A 21,279-nucleotide genomic window follows, 5' to 3' on the forward strand; every position below is an offset into this window, starting at 1 on the left:
ATGACGTTTTGCCATTCGTGCACCCAGGTTCGTCGTTGAGTGCACCATCGCAGGCGCTCCTGTCTGTGATGCAGCGTCAAGGGTAACCGCAGCCACGGTCTCCGAGCTGACAGTCCATGCTGCTGCAAACGTCGTCGAATTGTTCGTGCAGATGGTTGTTGTCTTGCAAACGTCCCCATCTGTTGACTCAGGGATGGCTGCATGATCCGTTACAGCCATGCGGATGGACAAGATGCCTGTCATCTCGACTGCTAGTGATTCGAGGCCGTTGGGATCCAGCACGGCGTTCCGTGTTACCCTCCTGAACCCACCGATTCCATATTCTGCTAACAGTCATTGGATCTCCACCAACGCGAGCAGCAATGTCGCGATACGATAAACCGCAATCGTGATAGGCTACAATCCGACCTTTATCAAAGTCGGAAACGGGATGGTACGCATTTCTCCTCCTTACACGAGGTATCACAACAACGTTTCACCAGGTAACACCGGTCAACTGCTGTTCGTGTATGAGACATCGGTTGGAAACTTTCCTCATGTCAGCATGTTGTAGGTGTCACCACCGGCGCCAAACTTGTGTGAATGCTCTGAAAAGCTAATCATTTGCATATCACAGCATCTTCTCCCTATCGGCTAAATTTCGCGTCTTCGTGGAGCAGCAATTTTAATGGCCAGTAGTGTAGTCTCCTGCTTTGAGCCGCAGGCTCGTCTCTTAGATGTATAGCGAGAATAAAAACACAGTAAGAAAGAACAGATGAATGTGTGTTGCATGTGCAGAAATGAGGAGATTTTCACAAGACAAGTGGGCAGCTGAATGAAACTAGTCTTCGGCCTGTAGACAAAAACAACGTTTCTGAAGTGCTTAGTGTGTTTTAGCAAGGTCCAGACTACCACACATGTCGTCATGTGAAAGGAAGGGTGGATGCTGCAGTGGTTGCTTGGCACGGCGCGCCCACGTGTTGTGAAGTGCGGGGTCGGCCGCTGAAGGCCGCTACCAGCTCCGCCCACCACTGGCCGCAGGAAGAGGCACCGCCTGCGGCCGGACGCCACGCGTAAACACAAAGAAGTCGCGGCCCTCAAGGGCGACACGTGCCCGACTGCCCGGGTCACTGACCTCTCCGTGTCCAGAAGGCCACCTGTCGGCTGCCAAAATCTTCAGGTAACCGTTACACGGAAAGAAAGTGTCAGAGTCACTTCTCTCACCACAGAAACATAAAAAAAGGATTTCCCTTCGAGCTTAAAGAGAAGGTCGTAGAAACACTACCACTCCCGGTAATATCACAAATTGAGTCCGCCTTGATGCAAAACACTGTGTTATTTGTTTATTTCTTTATTATCCCAAACTAGTTTCTGCGACAAATATCACCATCGTCAGTGAGGTTTTAATCTAAGACATGCAGAAAATGTTATGGTTGTACAAACACAGTAAAACAATATTACATATTTGCAAATCGTCTTTTGAAATATAGTTTTATATTGATACTTTTATACTACCTTATTTATTGTATGATACAGCATGTTTTAAGCTATTATTGGCGTTGTTGGTGACATATTTTCTGTGCTCTTTGCCGTCTTTTTATTTAGCGAACATCATGTCATCTGCAACCATGTGAGCGGCTATTAGTAAACAAATGCTCAAAGGTGAACTTCGTATGTCAGCAGTATATACTTGGGGTTGTGGTAGTGTTGTGGAAACCAGTTATTTTCGTGTGTATTTAGCTGTTGCTTAGCTATTCGTGTACTCACTTTCGTTGGATGGTGCTTTTTACACACCATCCAACGAACGTGAGTACACGAATAGCTAAGCAACAGCTAAATACACACCAAAATAACTGGTTTCCACAATACAATTGCGTAGGCTTCTGCTGCCAGTCAGCCGACATAAAAGTTTTCTGGGTTTGGTACCGCGTCATAATGTAAAAACTACTACTGCTATAGAAAAGCCACTGATGATAGTGATATTCGTCGCCGAAACTAGTTTGGGATAATAAAGAAATAAACAAATAACACAGTGTTTTGCGTCAAGGCGGACTCAATTTGTAATATTACTGTTTTTCTATGCAAACACGGAGCAAATGGAAGAGTTCCAAGATAATATTATTATTACCTCCCAATACTTTATTTACTCTGATCACGCCATTCTCCAAGGCCTCTCGTACGAAAGCTTATGCAGGCTGGAACTGGCGATCAATGCTCGTGTTCTATACATTTGTGACGTACGTTTTTTCGACCGTATCACCACTCCTACGAACAGTTATCAAGGCTTCTTGCCAATAAGAAAATATCATACTCTCTATCGTCTTTTCAATCGTTCTACTCTCCCTCATACGTCTACAACTCATACTCTACTATCTGAACAGCACAGCAGAAATACTCGTACTCAACAAAAAAAATTATTTCTTTACTATCACATAGCACTGCCACATTATCTATATCGTTCTTTGTATTAGTAACCCGACTTTGGAACAATCTTCCTCAAAATATCAGTGAAATTAAATTCCTTTCAAACTTCAAGAGACAACTAATGATCCATCTTCTATCACAATAACTCTCTCTCGCACATTCTGTACAGCTCATTCTCGTCATTACCCCTCCCCCAGAACTTGCTCCTACCTCTTGCCGACGTAGTTCTCTATTTATATCCGGTTCTTTCATAAGAGCCACTGTCACTGTCATTTCAGTCTTCTCCTCTTCCTTTATCCATTCGTTTCTGAGAATACTAAATATGGCTTCAAAATGCTGAGCTAATCTATATCATTCTAAATGCCCTTTACTATTATAATTATTAATAAGCTTATCCGTTGCGGATGATTTAGGACACGTGACTATTTATTCAACGTAAATGCAGAAACCTGCACCTAGTCAGTCGATGAAACAGATATTTTTTTCCTGAACCGGATATCGAACCTTTCCTGATTCATCTTCAGATGGTGTACGGGAGGTTACATAGCTATTTCAAAGCGTAATGCTTGGTGCTAGCTCTGGGACAAGAAGATGGAACATGCTTTAATGTATCGCCATGAGTATTTTTTCTATGCTGATTTGGGTCCAGAAGGTAATGTTGTGCTTATTACAACTGTATGGGAGGCTTTTGTTGTTAATACCCATCTGTCTGCTTCAATGGTGATGGACAGTTAGTTGGTACCACATAACGCACTTTTGCAGAATATTTGTGCGTACACACTGCAATAAGGAAATATTGCCAGCATCCAGCATGTGCTGTACAACTGTTGCTTGTTACAAAGATCTTCAGTCAAAGCTATGGCGTAGGCCTACTTTGCTATGAGACATTATTCTTTTTTGTTTGCAAGTATTAAAGTCGATTTATAGACAAAGACTTTAATAAAAACTGGCTTTTACATGAATGCCCAAAATAAAATAAATAAATAAATAATCATAAGAACATACTTCAAATGATCTGGTGTCTTCTATCTCCTCTTATATTAATATATAATACAGACAATTTATGGGCAAATGCTTTAATCAAGACTGGCATTAATATGAATGCCCAGGAATAAAATAATATAGGAGTAGTGGGATAACCTTTGTACCATCCCACATTGCATTGTTGCCAAATTTATTCAACATGGTGGATCCAAGATCGAGGCGATATAAGTGGCAATGTCACAATGACATCATGGTGGCAAGCTCAAATTTTGGCAGAAAATAGGTCACTTGTGCTACCTCCACTAACCTAAGTCATCTGACTGCCACATGCTGGGTTGCTGGATAGGATGGACGTATTTATTTTGCAGGCAGTCTTTATTTAAACAATTTGAGGCAGTAGCTTCATCCAGTGTGTCCACCATGAGGTCCAGAGTCCAACAGACCTAGTACACAGTGCCGCCACCAGAGAGCACTATCATCACTTTCATGATGTAATCCAAGATTGAGGTATGGGGAGAAAAATGGCGGGGAAAGGACTCAGCCTGTTCTGGGCTGCTGGAGAGAGAAAGAGCTGTACTTTATATATTTTGGAACAGTGTATTTAGCGAAGGATTTCACGTAGTTCATTTATGGCACTGATACAAAACACTTGCTCTGACGTGCTTGGGGTCACACTACATAGCCTACCAACATTCAAACCACTCATAAATCACCAAAATAGTGCAGGACACTGATGTACAGACACGCAAACAACTCATAAGTTACCGAAATAATGCAGTATACTGTTGTACAGACACGCAAACAACTCGTAAATCACCGAAATAATGCAGTACACTGATCTGCAGACACGAAAACAGCTCGTAAATTCCCATAATGAGATTTTCACTATGCAGTGGAGTGTACGCTGATATGAAGCTTCCTAGCAGATTAAAATAGGTTTTAATCTGCCAGGAAGTTTCATATAAGCACACACTCCGCTGCAGAGTGCAAATCTCATTCTGGAAACATCCTCCAGCCTGTGGCTAACCATGTCTCCGCAATATCCTTTCTTTCAGGAGTCCTATTTCTGCAAGGTTCGCAGAGGACACTTCAGTGAAGTTCGGAAGGTAGGAGACGAGGAACTGGCAGAATTGAAGCTATGAAGATGGGTCGTGAGTTGCACTTGGGTAGCTCAGACAGTAGAGCACTTTCCCGTGAATGGCAAAGGTCCCGAGTTCGAGTCTCGGTCCAGCAAATAGTTTTAATCGGCCAGGAAGTTTCAGCTCGTAAGTTACCAAAATAATGCACGACACAGCATACAGACCTGCAAACTACTCGTAAATCACCGCAATAATGCAGTACACTGATGTGTAAACACGAAAACAACTCGTAAATTATCAAAATAACGCAAGTAAAGCGTTCTGCAGACATGCTCACTAATTATAAACTGTCCAAATAATACGGTACACAGCATACAGACCTGCAAACTACCAGTAATTTACCGAAATAATGCAGTGCACTGAATTACGGACATGCAAACAACTCATAAGTTGTCAAAAAATAATGCATGTGAAAGGCTCTGCAAACACACTCACAACGCTTAAACAGCCAAAAATAATGCAGTGCACAAACATTCATTGCATGTAAAAAACGCTTTCGAACAATTGTCAGCCACAATGTATCAGAGGCTCCAATGCATGCACGCGCCGACACTGCACAGGCGCTGACCAGGGCCAGCCAGATGCAAGCTAGCACTGGAGTGCAAGCCAGCGCCCTCATGCAAAAAAATGGTTCAAATGGCTCTGAGCACTATGGGGACACAACTGCTGTGGTCATAAGTCCCCTAGAACTTAGAACTACTTAAACCTAACTAACCTAAGGACATCACACACATCCATGCCTGAGGAAGGATTCGAACCTGCGACCGTAGCGGTCGTGCAGTTCCAGACTGTAGCGCCTATAACCGCTCGGCCACTCCGGCCGGCGCCCTCATGCAGCTGCTGCCTACAGCAAGTAGGTGAAGTCACATCTAATTTCAGATATACAGTTAGAATTCTTTGACTGTTATACTGACGTCACATGTCTAGTAAATAAGAACCAAGTCACCCTCTGGAAGTGCGCATGTTCACCTAACCACTGTGGCTGTGGGACACCTGTCGTTCTAAAACCGAGAGAAATGATTGCATAGCGGCTAAACCTCACAGATGCAGCCAAAACGTTCTGAATGCTACACTGACTTCACATGTCGCTCTATAGAAATCTGTTGCAATGCTTCCCAGAATAGCACAGAGTGCATTGTTCCTAGTGATCTTAACAGGACAGGAGAGCCACCCAAGGTTCTCAGTGTTATACTGATGTCACATGTCTATGTAAATAAAAGCCAAGTCTACCTCTTGGAAATAGTAAAGTGATGCAGAAACAGTTAGGAGCTTTCGTGATGTCTCAGCTTGTCTGTACGGAAATTCTTGTCCTAACACGAGCTGTTTGCGAAAATAGCCCAGACAAACACCGATTGCATTCTTCCTGACAGTCCTAATGAGGCACCCCGTCCGTCATATGTTACCCTTCCTAGAAATCACATCCTGCTTTTAACATATGTCTCAGAAACGGTAAACGTTACCACTGCTATGCAGAGGCTCCTACATCCCAGGACAAAGGACGTCTTATGAATGAATGGAGCGTTTTTGATTGGCTCTTACTGAATTTACCCGCCAAATTACTGATCTGCCAGTGTGGGAGCACTGTCTGCCTTTTTCTTTGTTTCTGCAGGAGAGACTTTAAGTGGAAAAACGTTTTTGTACAGATTGCCATATTGCACTGACAGTTTAATCCTGCAAAAGTAGCCTACAAATCGTCAAATACAGACAGACACTTCTCAATTAAGCTGCTCTGCCACTAAGAACAGAAGCTTGAATATTAGAGCATGAAACTGATCTCCAACTTGGCAATATATCACTGTGTACCGTGTCGATGTATTAAACATACAATTCGTATCCTGCCCCATGCAAAATCGCCCCTTTTGCATCATGCATATAGCTACTCACTGCCAGCCACTCATACATACACCGCAAAGACAGACAGCAGAAGCACCTACAAATCATCAAATACGGAAAGACATTTCTCAATTAAGCTGCTCTGCCACTGAGAACAGATGCTTGAATATTAGAGCATGAAACTGATCTCCAACCCGGCAATATATCATTGTGTACCATGTCGATGTAGTAAACATACAATTCGTATCCTGCGCCATGCAAAATCGCCCCTTTTGCATCATGCATTAGCTATTGACTGTCAGACACTAGTACATATAGCGCAAAGACAGACAGCAGAAGCACATGCACCATAGGTATACTCCTCACTGCACTAGATATTTCCTATGAGGTCAGGCGCTCATTCATCACAGCTGACCATTACAACTCATCCACTCCTGATGTGTGGCCAGAGCACACTCAGCAGACCAAACTCACGCTCAGAACTGTTATACAAAGTCGGGTTCGTTTCCCCTTAGCACAAAGGCGTTCCTGTTTCTGGCCTCGACCTGCTTGCTTGCTTTCTTTCTACACCACTCTCCAGACTCTGGGATTACAAGAACATATGTAATTTCACATGGTCTGCCAGAATATCATGCCATTTTTCGTGACACACTCTTACATATACCACATAGACTGTTGTACAAAGACTGTGTCGGTTCCCCTTGGCACAAAGCCATCACCATTTCTGGTCCCAACATGCTTGTTTTCTACACCAATCTCTAAGCTCTGGGATTACAAGAACACATGTATTTTCTCATGATTTGCCAGAATATTATACCATTTACGCGATATCTTTCGATATCAAGCACACTGCAATATCGCTTGCAAAGCAGTATTGCTCATGCAACATAATTCTGAAGATATAGACTGGAAATTAGTTCTTTAGAAACCCGAAACCTTATCGAGATGGAGAGTGGTGTAAACCACTGAGTAACTAAAAACTTATCCCTTCTTTGAAGACCTTTACGTAAAAACTCGAAAAAAATAGAGGAAACTGATATTTCCACCAATGAATACCAATGTCCATGATGTAACAGATTCCAAATCATCCCTATAATTTACAAAGTCAACTAAGGTGTTTCTTATGTCTAGAGAACGAGCAAATGTGTCTTCCAACTGTCTTCCATCTGCTATATGCGCACACACAGTCGATGTTCTCTCAACTAAATAAAGACAGGAAATGTGAAGAAGCAGTCAATCCGGCAATTTACATGGGAGGGAATAATGGTCCAGCACAAACACATGTCTATATTGAATCTTCCCAAATTTACACACGATCACAAAAGCTGTCCAACATATACTAAGCATTAGTTCGCTATTCGGCCGTCTAGAGGACGACACGGTTAAGTCAGCTACATTCCTGCATCCCAACAGGCCTCTCCATTTGAACAGCTCCTACTGTTAGCCGGAAACGTGAATCATTCCAGCCACAGGCCACTGTCAGCGCGCTATGCACCCCTAGATAGAAATATCCTAGGAAACCAGTCACATACATATTTGATCGCTATACTTGCAATTAAATGTTACAATCGCAGTCTCAATTGGACAACATTCGACAATGAGCGAAGTATCGGAAATACACCCTGTTGATGGCTGTGGTCCTGGAAATAGAAATATCTGTACCATTCTTATGACTTGAGATACTTTGCTCTTTGCTATGACAGTACTCCGCGTCAAATACATACCTTCCTTACGACTGGGCATAGTTATTTCCTTTGCACATGTGAGAACACACACTCATACTTTATAAGCCTAATCCTCATGGCAATCCTATCACACACCCTCTACTACTAAGTATAATACTTCGCCACTAACTGATTGCAGGTGATACGAAATAATACTGAGAGAAAATCAGTGATGGACGTATGTTCCCATAAGTTTTTCTTGCGAGTGGTACCACTGTGAGGCGTAATCGTCTCACAAACCGCCAGATGTTAAAAAAAATGCAACGCCCATATCACAATTGGTCTTGGTTCTCAACGACCATATTACTATCACAATCGGTCTTGGTTCTACAGGCGCACGCAAGTATCCACGTTAAAAGCTATGCCGGCTTTATAAATCAAGGTACGGCATTTCCTACGAATGAAGTGGTTTTTCCAAACAAATACTGCGACACTGAATATAGACAGTGATCGCCAGAGTGTATATTATCAGACCAACAGTGCGGCTAAACGTCGCTGACGGTGAAACCTCGTGATAAAATCACTGAATTTAGTAAGTGATTCGGCTAAGGAACGTGGTATGAAGCTGGTATTTGCAACTGCCTCAAGCTGCTGCTAGATATTTCTCTAGTATTTGTAATAAATTCTGTTTCGATGCTACGTCAGGTGTTCGGTGATATATCGACTGGGTTATAGGTGATGGTTGACTGAGAAGGATCACAAACAGTAGATGGTTTGCTGATTGAGGTTGTAAGAAATGTACACTAGCTTTTCAGATCTCTAGTGCTACGATTTCCGGTAGAAATGATATCTATTATTTGGAATCAAGTCTTTCCATTCAACCACAAACCTGGATTGTATGCGATGGAGAAGTCCTTTAATGATTACAGCGACTAGTGAATCATATTTCTGGCACTCTCATATCTCGAAACGAGTCACCTTTCTCGAACCTATCTGCTACAGTAAAATTTCAGATAGTCCCTATGCCTCTTGCAACAGCTGCCATTACACCATCTGCAAACCGTGTAGAAACAGAGTGACCCGAGTTAGTGCGACAGGAGCGTGTTTCGACCATTTGATGAAAATGAGAACAAATTGTCGTAGCTCCGCCAACAGTGTACGATGTGTAAGGTCAGCACCCAGTGAAACCTGCTCCTGCAACACGAGGTAGTAGAAAAGACAGTACAGAAAATGGGAGAAGGACGAGGATTTTGCTACAGCATTGTGGTGCGTCCCAAAACTACATGCAAGTACTGGTGTCCAAAGTAGATCCGCGTCCCTCAGGGCCCATTCACGTTTTCCACCCCAACATGCTATAATCATTCTGTAGCATCCAAAAGAGAAAAATTACGAACTATAAAAGCTCCACTAACTTTATCTGATAGAGAATTCGACAAGATTTTTACTGCATCTCTCTCCTCCCCTATATCGAAAACAAATACCGTCTGCTTGCTGGCATCGAGCACAGGAGATTATCCCATTAAATATACATGTATTGATCCATTGCACAGACCAGTGTAAAGTCGCATCGCCTGTACTGTAGGAGGATGACTGTATCCCACGAACTATGCTGTAGGTCACAAGAGACGCTCCCAGTGACCCTGTGTCGTGCTTTGAAACACTGGTTTTTTCTGCTGTAATATGCTTTGTACACTGCCATACATTTTGTTTTCTCCGCCACGACTTCGAGGTCAGTGTCAGGTTCTAAACTGACATTAACACGTACTGATCCATTGCTTCTCACAGAAAACTAGACGTCGCACGGTGTGAATCATGTTGTTACTGCTGCTTCCACGCAAACCACACAAACTGGATGATTTTAAATAAAAGACAGTTACAACATAAGGAAACTGGAGAAGTTTGGTAGCATTGTGGAGCGTTTCCAGACTGCTGTCCGAAGGTAACTGACGATCTCTACATTTAAACCCATCTGTCACAGTGACGGAATAGTTGATGACTCTGCATTCCATTTCGACTGATTCCTCATATAGCATTCATGTATGCTATCACTGTTTCGGTGCTAGCCATCCCCAGAAGGTGATGCCCCTCCACCAAAACTCCTTCTACATCCCAAACAAGCGATGTCAGTCAATCATTATGTGATAACCAACAGCATACCAGTGGATGGATGGGATGGAAAAAGACACCGTCGATGTACTGTAATAATAAGTGTGACAGTTGATAGCGCGAACAATTTTAGCAATTTTAAAGTACTTTCGACACAGACCAGTGATGCAACAGCATGTTTCCCAATTTCAGTATCATCGTTAAACCGCCCCTTCTCTACTTTGCGAGTATCATTGCTAATGTAGATAGATGACTGTGCAGTACATCCATTCATTGTTAATTCTCGAACATATACATATACTTATACATATCTCAAGCACCTCGAGCATAGTGCTTAATTTACGATCTCTCTCTATGCGGATGGGAGTCACAGAGCATTCTCGCAGTCTTAGGATAAAATTAGAAACTCAAAGACCCCCTCCCACTGTTTTTGACCAACCAGTCCTGCAACACCGTTACCAATTTAATCTGCAGCCGACCAAAAGTAAACTGCTGCATTCCGCATCTCATGAATGAATGGAGATTGCCGAGTCCTCGCCCATCCAAGTGCACAAGATTTCTCCAGATGCCCCCATGTCGAGGAAGTTAGTACTCCTTATCGGTGTATAGTAGCAGATTTGAAAGTGTTGTGATGTAATAGCAGAAGGTTAAGAAGAACAAGAAACGGGTAATTTTTATGCATGATGGAGCTCCAAACGGATGGAGTTCGAAGCATTTTCCGTAAATCTACTACGCTATAAGTTTTAAAATATTGTTCTAGTGTCTGGGATCAGTAACAGGATGGTATTGGTAAGAGAGAACATAAACACACGCACTCCTAAGGCTACACGCTTCTGCACTTAAAATAGGCTGTAATGTTAATTTGCTTGAGTTTCTGACCTATCAGTCGTGTGGAATGCAGGGCTGTTAATATTCTAATGTAAGAAATATATTTCCAGCGCATGACATACATCCTTCTTGCGGGTTTCTCTGCGATAAACCATGGTAACAAACCGTAAAACGGAAAAGCTGCTTCCTTAAAACTTTGGCTCTGTGTGATACATGCACAGTGTAGCTTTCCAGAGATGTAGAGCGTCCACTGTTCACATCCGATCACAGTTCAGAAATTATACTATGCCCCTGTCAGTCCTATATAAAATGGTCGTTAGTAACGGAGAATACAAGGAAACAGATAAACGTATAGCAGCAGCGTGCAACGTGTAAAATTACAAGTCATGCCGCCACTAACTCTGTAAACAGCACATCTGTCAAAGCAGATGTATATACGGGGATTGCAGTCTCTCACAAACACCTATCGTTAACTTAGAATCATCTTAGTTATGAAACTGAAGTCTAGATTTTATACCCAAGATGCGGCAGGGGAATGGAGTACGTCGCATAAATCTTCGTTCATTTAGAGGAATGTGTCGAAGCAGGATGATCACGTTTCATCACAATTGAGATGGAAGTTCTCTGATGACCGAGAGGTTTGCTGTTATCGATCGAAAGTAGACAGCGCTCTAAGTCACAGCATACAGAACATGTGATTGTATAGGAGTTGAACGCAGGCTATGTCACGCGATTGATGCATCATTCTTATATAAAATGACCGTTAGTAACGGAGAACAGTGAAAAAATGGTCATATAACATGCAGCAACATCTTCCTCTCTAGAATGCACCATCAGTCTGCCATTAAATCGTACCTCGTTACCTCTCCATCTCAATCGATCACTCGGTCCACTCTCTGTTATCCTTCAACGCAGATGGATGTAAGTTTAGAGGCAGATGGTTCTCTGTTTTCCTGAAAAGCGTCAAATACAGTAGTCAACTCCCGTGTATCACTGTTACCTCAATAGGCATACAGTAGAATGCTGCCTCGATGGAGAAAAGTGACTATTTCCCTGGTTCCCTTCGCTTCCATGTCGACGTCACCTCGGATTCCTCTTGCTGTTGGATGCTTGTTCGCATGTACAAGTATTTTTCTGCACCAACCAGAAGACACGCAAGTACTTCCTCAATTTCCCCGCATTTTAGTGTATTTTCTCTCAATTTACACGCATGTTCCGTCATTTTTCGCAATTCTATCACAAAATTGAGTGAGTCAATAACGCGTTGGCCCACCCCTGGCCATTATGCAGGCAGTTTCTCGGTTTGGCACTAATGTCCTCCTGAGGCATATTGTGCCAAATTCTGTCCAACTGTCTCGTTACATCGACAAACCCTCAAGTTGCTTGGAGGGTCCGGCCCATAACGCTTCAAACGCCCTAAATTGAGGACAGATCAGGCTGACCAAGCAGACAAGCAGTAGAAACTCTCGCCGTGTGGGGGCGGATCTTGTTGATATGTAAGCCCAGGAGGGCTTTCCATGAAGGGCAACAGAACGGGGCATAGAATATCGCCGACGTACCGTTGTGTTGTATTGTTGCCACGGATAACAACCAAAGGGATCCTGCTATTAAAAGAAATTGCACCACGAAACATCACCTCTGGCTGTCGTGCTGTATAGCGGCTGACAATCGGTTTAGTATCAAAACGCTAACCGGGGCGTCTCCAGACGCGTCTTCGCTGGTCATCTGGTCTCAGTTCGAAGTGGTACTCATCAATGAAGACAATTCTTCTCCAATCAATGAGATTCCAGGCCGAAGACGTGTCTAGAGACGCACCTGACAGCGGTCGCCCATCGCACGGACGCACAACCAGGAATGATGGTCTGGGGTGCCTTTCCTTTCCATAGCAGAACCACTTTGGTTGTCATCCCCGGGACCCTTACATCACAGCGGTACGCTGAAGATATTCTTTGCTCTGTTTTGTTGTCCTCCATGGAAAGTCATCCTGGGCTTGCGCTTCAGCAAGATAATGCCCGCCCGCACATGGCGAAGTTTCTATCGCTTGTCTACGTGCTTGCCAAGCCTTACCAAGGTCGCCAGATCTCTCCCCTATCGAGAACGTTTGGAACATTATGGGCAGGGACCTTCAACCAGCTCCGAATACCAACTATCTAACGCGCCAATTGGAGAGAATCTTGCACGACAACCCCCAGAAAGACATCCAACAACTCTATCAGTCAATGCCAAGCCGTATAACTGCTTGCATAAGTGCCAGAGGTGGACCAGAGCATTATTGATTTGCTCAATTTGTGAAGCTCTTTCTCTTAAAAAAAAATCATCCAATTTTTATGAAATTGTGATCGTTTGACGTCACATCTACTGATTCCCATGCCATTCTGATAAATTCGTTCGTGATGCACTTTTTGAGTGTACGTATAGCCCAATTGCCTGCATGTAGTGCTATTCATGCGAAGGCGAACGAAAGTTTTCTAAATGTTTGAGAATAGTGACAGTGTTGACTGGAATAGTCTCTTTCAAATTCTGAAGGTGGCAGGGGTAAAATATAGGGAGCGAAAGGCTATTTACAATTTGCATAGAAACCAAATGGCAGTTATAAGAGTTGAGGGGCATGAAAGGGAAGCAGTGGTTGGGAAGGGAGTGAGACAGGGTTATAGCCTCTCCCCGATGTTATTCAATCTGTATATTGAGCAAGCAGTGAAGGAAACAAAAGAGAAATTCGGAGTAGGTATTAAAATCCATGGAGAAGAAATAAAAACTTTGAGGTTCGCCGATGACATTGTAATTCTGTCAGAGATAGCAAAGGACTTGGAAGAGCAGTTGAACGGAATGGATAGTGTCTTGAAAGGAGGATATAAGATGAACATCAACAAAAACAAAACGAGGATAATGGAATGTAGTCGAATTAAGTCGGGTGATGTTGAGGGTATTAGATTAGGAAATGAGACACTTAAAGTAGTAAAGGAGTTTTGCTATTTGGGGAGCAAAATAACTGATGATGAAGTAGAGAGGATATAAAATGTAGACTGGCAATGGCAAGGAAAGCGTTTCTGAACAAGAAAAATTTGTTAACATCGATTATAGATTTAAGTGTCAGGAAGTCGTTTCTGAAAGTATTTGTATGGAAGTGAAACATGGACGATAAATAGTTTGGACAAGAAGAGAATAGAAGCTTCCGAAATGTGGTGCTACAGAAGAATGCTGAAGATTAGATGGGTAGATCACATAACTAATGAGGAAGTATTGAATAGGATTGGGGAGAAGAGAAGTTTGTGGCACAACTTGACCAGAAGAAGGGATCGGTTGGTAGGACATGTTCTGAGGCATCAAGGGATCACCAATTTAGTATTGGAGGGCAGCGTGGAGGGTAAAAATCGTAGAGGGAGACCAATAGATGAATACACTAAGCAGATTCAGAAGGATGTAGGTTGCAGTAGGTACTGGGAGATGAAGAAGCTTGCACAGGATAGAGTAGCATGGAGAGCTGCTTCAAACCAGTCTCAGGACTGAAGACCACAACAACAGTGTAAATGAAGCGGGACTTAGGTACCACACCAGTATTCAGTTAGAGGGATATGAGAGGCCGCCACATCCAGGCTGGTCGCCACACCGACACTCGTCATCAATCCCTCTGACGGATTCGATCCTGGGTCGGAGCATCTCCACGTCCCGACGGATTCGATCCTGGGTCGGAGCATCTCCACGTCCCGACGGATTCGATCCTGGGTCGGAGCATCTCCACGTCCCGGAAATGGCACTGTAACACGCACAGCTATACGGGTAATTTTGTAGACCCCAATGTTGGCTGTTCACTGGGTGTTATCTTTGCTACTGAAAATATAAGGGGCTGTAGCGTCCCTCAGTGTAGTAGGAACTCCTGTAGTTTCAGGATGTCAATAATTTGTACACCAACCACTTCCTGCAAACACTGGAAGGAACAGCAGAAGGAGGCTAGATAGGGTGTATAATTTTTATTTTTGTTTTCTGTGCAAGATACTACAGTGATTGCAAGAACTACCCACTTGCACTAAACTCCAGCAATGTACCACTATAGCCGCTGAGTTCGTAGAGACGGTATTGGAGGCTTGGAGGCGTACGGTATGACTGACCCGCGATTCTCCATCCGAGTTTTGCGGTGATTAAGACAATCAGTCACTGTCTTAGTGAGTCGTCGTGTAGAATGCTTCCTACCTGTTTTGCCGAGAAGCTTTCGAAGTTTATATCCCTCGCAGATGCAGTATCAGCGTCGTCGGTTTCTCTGTAAAATTCAGTTCCAGCTTACAGCTCACTTAATTAATTCTTTGGTCTACGACGGACTCTTGATACAAAATAGTAATATTTACAGTCATTGGTTTCTTCCAAGCGTTAGTACTGGGGACAACAGTCGCTTCAATTTGTATCTTGTTGCGTCTTCTTGCAAAGGACGGAGGAAATTCTGCCGAATCTGAATTACGTGCTCCAGCTCGAGGAAGGGCGCCGTTTCACTCTTGAAGCTACATTTTTTGACTATAAAAAAATTACAAAGGCTTCGGTACACAGTACGTGGAATACACCTGACAGCAACGCTCCCCGAGGGAAGAGCGAGCAGGTACCGTAGGAAGTTTAACGTATTTACTCAGATACAGTGAAAACGTACAACTCTCTCGCAGGTAGAACACCAGTAAACGAGTAGAAGTTTAAACTTAACGTCATGCACAGGAAATTGCGCTAAAACAATGTTTTTTCATTGAATGATATAGCAAACGGCTTCAACTGTTTTGCGAGTTCTTCGTTCGTGGTTGACAATACACATTGAATTCGATTATCTATTCGTTGCTTGTGGTAGTAACTCGTCGTCCATCACAATTGTATAATGAACTTGTGGTTCCACTGAATGAATGTGTGCGTGGATGTGTGTATGTAGTCTAGGTATTCATTACGAAAAGCAGGATTTAAGAGAGACGTAAGGTGATATTAGTTAGCTTTCTGATGAGTGTGGAACTGCAATTAAACACTGTGGACATCATATTTGATTATGAGCAGGTACTGAAGAAATAACTTTTTTACGGAAGTTCGCAAAATGAAGCGGCAGTAGAATGGCAAGGAATATTCAACTGCGTTAGGTTTTTTCAACTTTCAATGAAACTGCGGTGCTTTGTTTTAAGATTATCATGTGTGTACGATGACTTTTAAATACCCATTCATTGTTTTCTTTGCACCTTTCAGTTTTTATGTCTAAAACAAAAACGAAGAAACTCAACAGATTAATTTCGTATAAATAGCACCTATCAAATTCATCTTTTATTATTTAAAAAAACATACGTACGTATTTCACTTTTTATTTGTACTGTTTTTTCCCTATATACGTTTTTGAATTTTTTGGTGAAAGAGAAACAAACAAACGCAGCATGTCATGAACATCATCGTCGATCGCTGTGCCTGCGATCACGAACAGCAGAGGTACGCTACAGTTTTTAAGCAAATCATCGACTACATTCTGAATGCACATCAACAAATGCACTAGGGTTTCAATTTCTCTCATACATATTCTCCCGCAGTTAAATTTAAAAAGCTCCCATCCCCTAGCTCCGACCAACTTTTTCTGGTGGAACCCCTGGGTAATATAGCAAACGCTGTTAACACCTGCCAAGCATTCCCAACAGTGTTTGCATCTACCCCAGCCTGCCCTACCTTCCGGCTTAGAGAATGCAAAATAAAAAATATAAATAAACGAATATTAGGAAAACTAAAAAGTAGTTCCCTGGAATGCATAAATACCGTACCTTCTAGCACTGACAATTACAGGATTCTTACTGTGATACTGCTTTTTCTTGAAGTTATCTTTTTCCTTGTTTTCTGGTATTGGAACTTACGCAACGGTCTCGTTTGGAACTCTCGTGCAACACATTTCTCTTCAGCCAATGATAGTTGTGTTGCTGTAGCCTTCGCATTGTATGTGACTGTATCCAGTCCTCCTTAACTTCTACCGTGCTGTAGAAATGAAGCTCTAGAAATAAATTTCCTTTAGTGCAAACACAAAACTCTAGAGCGTTGATGTTACAGTCTTTGACGTCGATAGAATTTGCTTTCGCATCTCCTGATCATATGATCAGATTTAACAGACTATCTGATGTCACCGGAATTGTCAACACTGCACTACATGCAGAGACCGCTAATTTGTCTATATGTACCTTAGCTTAACGAGTGACTGTTGGTACTCTATTCTGTACAACCAGGAATGCAACAAACTCCAGCGGAAAATGCATCGCGAAAAGTTTCTTCTTTAAACTCCAACTACGAACGTTCCAAAGAGGATAAATAAAACGTTATTTATTTCCGTATCCTACTCAACAAATGAAGGCCGAGTGACAGTGTAGGTCAAGATTCTGGCAGACTGAAACTGTTGTAAACAAATTAAACACGAACAGCGTCAGAGTGCTAGTGGCCACAAGTGCATTCGCGTGTAAAATGTTGTTTTAAAACAACATAGCATCATATCATTGCTAATGACATCATGGCTACTTTAGATGCATGAACTGTACCACTTGACCATAAAAAGTGAAGCGCCCAGAATATATGGTCATAAGCCAGTATAACTTCGTATCCGTGGCCATCATCTGCAGATATGCAGTTGCAAATGTGATAGGTAGAGCAGCCACTAAAGTGCATTAATGTTGTTCATGTGTAGTTTTGTCACCAGGCCTTGTAGGATATACACTGAAGCGCCGAAGAAACTGGTATAGGCATATGCATTCAAATACAGAGGTACTTAAACAGGCAGAATACGACGCTGCGGTCGGCAACGCCCATATAAGACAAGTGGCTGGCGCAGTTGTTGGATCGGTTACTACTGCTACAATGGCAGGTTAAGTGAATTTGAACGTGGTGTTATAGTCGGCGCACGAGCGATGGGATACAGTATCTCCGAGGTAGCGATGAAGTGGGGTTTTTCCCGTACGATCATTTCACGAGTGTACCGTGAATATCAGGAAACTAGTAAAAACGTCAAATCTCCGAGATTGCTGCAGGATCCTGCAAGAACGGGATCAATGACGACTGAAGCGAATCGTTCAACATGACAGAAGTGCAATCCTTCCGCAAATTCCTGCAGATTTCAGTGCTGGGCCATCAACAAAGCGAGCGAACCATTCAACGAAACTACCGATACGGGCTTTCGGAGCCGAAGGCCCATTCGCGTACCCTTGATGACCGCACGACCCAAAGCTTTATGCCTCGCCTGGGCCCGTGTACTCTCTGCCAAGGACGTCACAGTAGTTTGAAGAGTATGAATGTAGCAGACGTAAAAATTGGGTGGTGGTTGTTTTTGTCAACTGATTAACGGTGCAGTGTAATAGCACCAAGAAGTCGTGTTTCCATGTTGTGGGTTGTTTTGACGACGTCTTTGACAGCTGCGAGAAGAAGCTGATAGCTGTCACACACAGAACCACACTGTCACGACAGCGCTGTGTGCCTTTTTTCTCCTGGTGCCTGTTAGGTATGACGCGCTTTGGTCTGCCGTCTCGTTAATCTTTCCTGTGCTATACAGGGTGAAAAGTATTTAAACCGACAAACTCTGGGAGGTTGTAGGGGACATCAAAACAAATATTTTTCCCTAATGTCATTTTTTCGTATGAGGATTATTTAAACCGATGGAGGCCGCATTACGCTCTTCAGTTATTAGAGGGCGTATTACGTTCTTCAGTTGTAGGCAACTGCTGTCCACCAGTGTGGTAGTGCATTGTCTCTGTTTACTATGGAGCGATCGATACACCTGGAGTGAGTACACTGATATGGTTGGTGTGTACTACGTAGCGCACCATAACGGACGAGCTGCACAGCGGGTTTATCAACAACAATATCCCAATCGCCATATCCCACATCATACGACCTTTGATGCTGTTCAAATGGCGCTATGGGACTTAACTTCTTTGGTCATCAGTCCCCTAACCTAACTAACCTAAGGACATCACACACATCCATGCCCGAGGCAGGATTCGAACCTGCGACCGTAGCAGTGGCGCGGTTCCAAACTGTAGCGCCTAGAACCGTTTGGCCACTTCGGCCGGCCCTTTGATGCTGTGTCTCAACGTCTGCGAAGGACCGAGTCATTTAGCAGATTACCTGGACAGGGGCGCCGTCGCACGGTAAGAACGCTGCAATTTGAGGAAGCTGTCTTGCAGCAGGTGAGTGGGATCCTTTAATCAACACTCGTGAAATTGCAAGTAACATGGTGACGAATCAGACGAATGTAAGAAGAGTCCTTCGAGAGCAGTTGTTACGTCCATTTCACTTACAGCATGTCCACAACCTGGAACCAGTTGATTATCCACCCAGAGCACAGTTTTCGCAGTGGTACCTGGAACAGTGTGAAATGCATCCTACATTTCCATCCTCTGTGTTGTTTACCGATGAAGCAACGTTCGGGCGCGATGGAGTCTTCAACATGCACAATTCGCATGTTTGGGGTGAGGATAGCCCACATGCCACAGTTACTAGCGCTCATCAAGTGCGATTCTTCGTTAATGTGTGTGTCAGTGTTGTTGGGGACTGTTTAATTGGGCCGTATCTGCTACCTAGGCGATTTTCTCGCCAGAGCACTGCGAGAATTGCTGGAAGACGTCCCGCCCCCTACAAGACAACGCATGTGGTTCCAACATGACGGGGCGCCGGCACATTTCAGTCGTAATGTGTGTCGATTCCTGGACCGACGGTTCCCAGAAAAGTGGATTGGCAGAGGTGGTCCTGTACCATGGCCTGCTCGATCTCCAGATATGTCCCCTCTGGAATTTTTTGGGTGGGGAGAGATGCGCAACCTTGTTTACGCAACTCCTGTTGCATCAGGATGGTAGCAGCAGCAGGAACAATTCAGGATACTCCTGGGGTTTTTGCCCGTGTCAGACAGAACATGATCCGACGGTGCAACCTTTGTTTACGTGTAAATGGAGGCATTTTTGAAAATCTTTTGTAATTCAAATTGGGTTGTGTTAATGTGTTGTCTCTTGGTCATAAAAAAATGGAAAAGTGTTTGTTGGTTTAATTAATTTGCCGTCACAGAAATCATCCTGTACCGGTTTAAATACTCCTCATGGGAAAAAATGACACTAGGGAAAAATATTTGTTTTGATGTCCCCTACAATCTCCCATACTTTGTCGGTTAAATACTTTTCACCCTGTATATGGCCATTCTCCGAGCGTTCTCACTTGCTTTCATTGTCAGCACAAAGGAACAAATGTTTGCCAAGCATTATGCTCTTACGTAGTTGCTTGTTTTCATAGTAGCCCCACAAGAACAACCGCACTGAAGTGAGGAGACGTAAATGGTTGTCCGACATCAGCCACTGCCTTTTTTTATTTTCTATTAAACTGCAATATATTTTTCTATAGCGTATTCTCGGCATCAGGTCGTTAATATAAAAATAGTACTGTGACTTTTATGTTCACTTTTAATTATTTTTTTATTTGCGGACCACACAGCAGTTAGGAAAAAATGTTCACAGAATTTAAAGTTTCTTTAAGAGTACCGCAGTTTTTAATAAGGGTTTTCAGTTAAATCTCTCGCACAGTTCCTACCTTGAAGGTATGAAGAAGTTGGAATTTGAAAATTTGAATTCTTTTCTATCGTATTCGAGGTGGCTACCATGCATATACCTTAAGGTCCTCGCTTTGCGCGCTGATGCACCGTGTGGTGAATGCTGTGCGCATGTCGGATAAATCAAAATAAACGACACTACTGCGGCATATTTCGGATCCTTACCAAATCGACCTTACGAAATACGTCAAAGGAATCCAGTTACACACTGGTAGAATCGAATAGAGATAGGTAACACGTACGAGTATTCGCCGACCCCGACTTTTTAAAGACTCTTCAAGAAAATCGTAAAATGCGTTTTAGGCAGGTACGTGCCGAGTAAAACTGTGAGGGACGGGAAAAACCCGCAGTGGTTCAACAACAAAGTTAGGAAACTACTGCGAAAGCTAAGAGAGCGTCACTGCAAGTTTAAACGCAGCCAAAACCTCTCAGACAAACAGAAGCTAAACGATGTCAAAGTTAGCGTAAGGAGGGCTATGCGTTAAGCGTTCAGTGAAATCGAAAGTAAAATTCTATGTACCGACTTGACAGAAAATCCTAGAAGTTCTGGTCTTGGGTTAAATCAGTAAGTGGCTCGACACAGCGTATCCAGACACTCCGAGATGATGATGGCATTGAAACAGAGGATGACACGCGTAAAGCTGAAATACTAAACACCTTTTTCCAAAGCTGTTTCACACAGGAAGACCGCACTGCAGTTCCTTCTCTAAATCCTCGCACAAACGAAAAAATGGCTGACATCGAAATAAGTGTCCAA

This window comes from Schistocerca serialis, chromosome 7 (assembly GCF_023864345.2).
Source record: "Schistocerca serialis cubense isolate TAMUIC-IGC-003099 chromosome 7, iqSchSeri2.2, whole genome shotgun sequence".
Lineage (NCBI taxonomy): Eukaryota > Metazoa > Arthropoda > Insecta > Orthoptera > Acrididae > Schistocerca > Schistocerca serialis.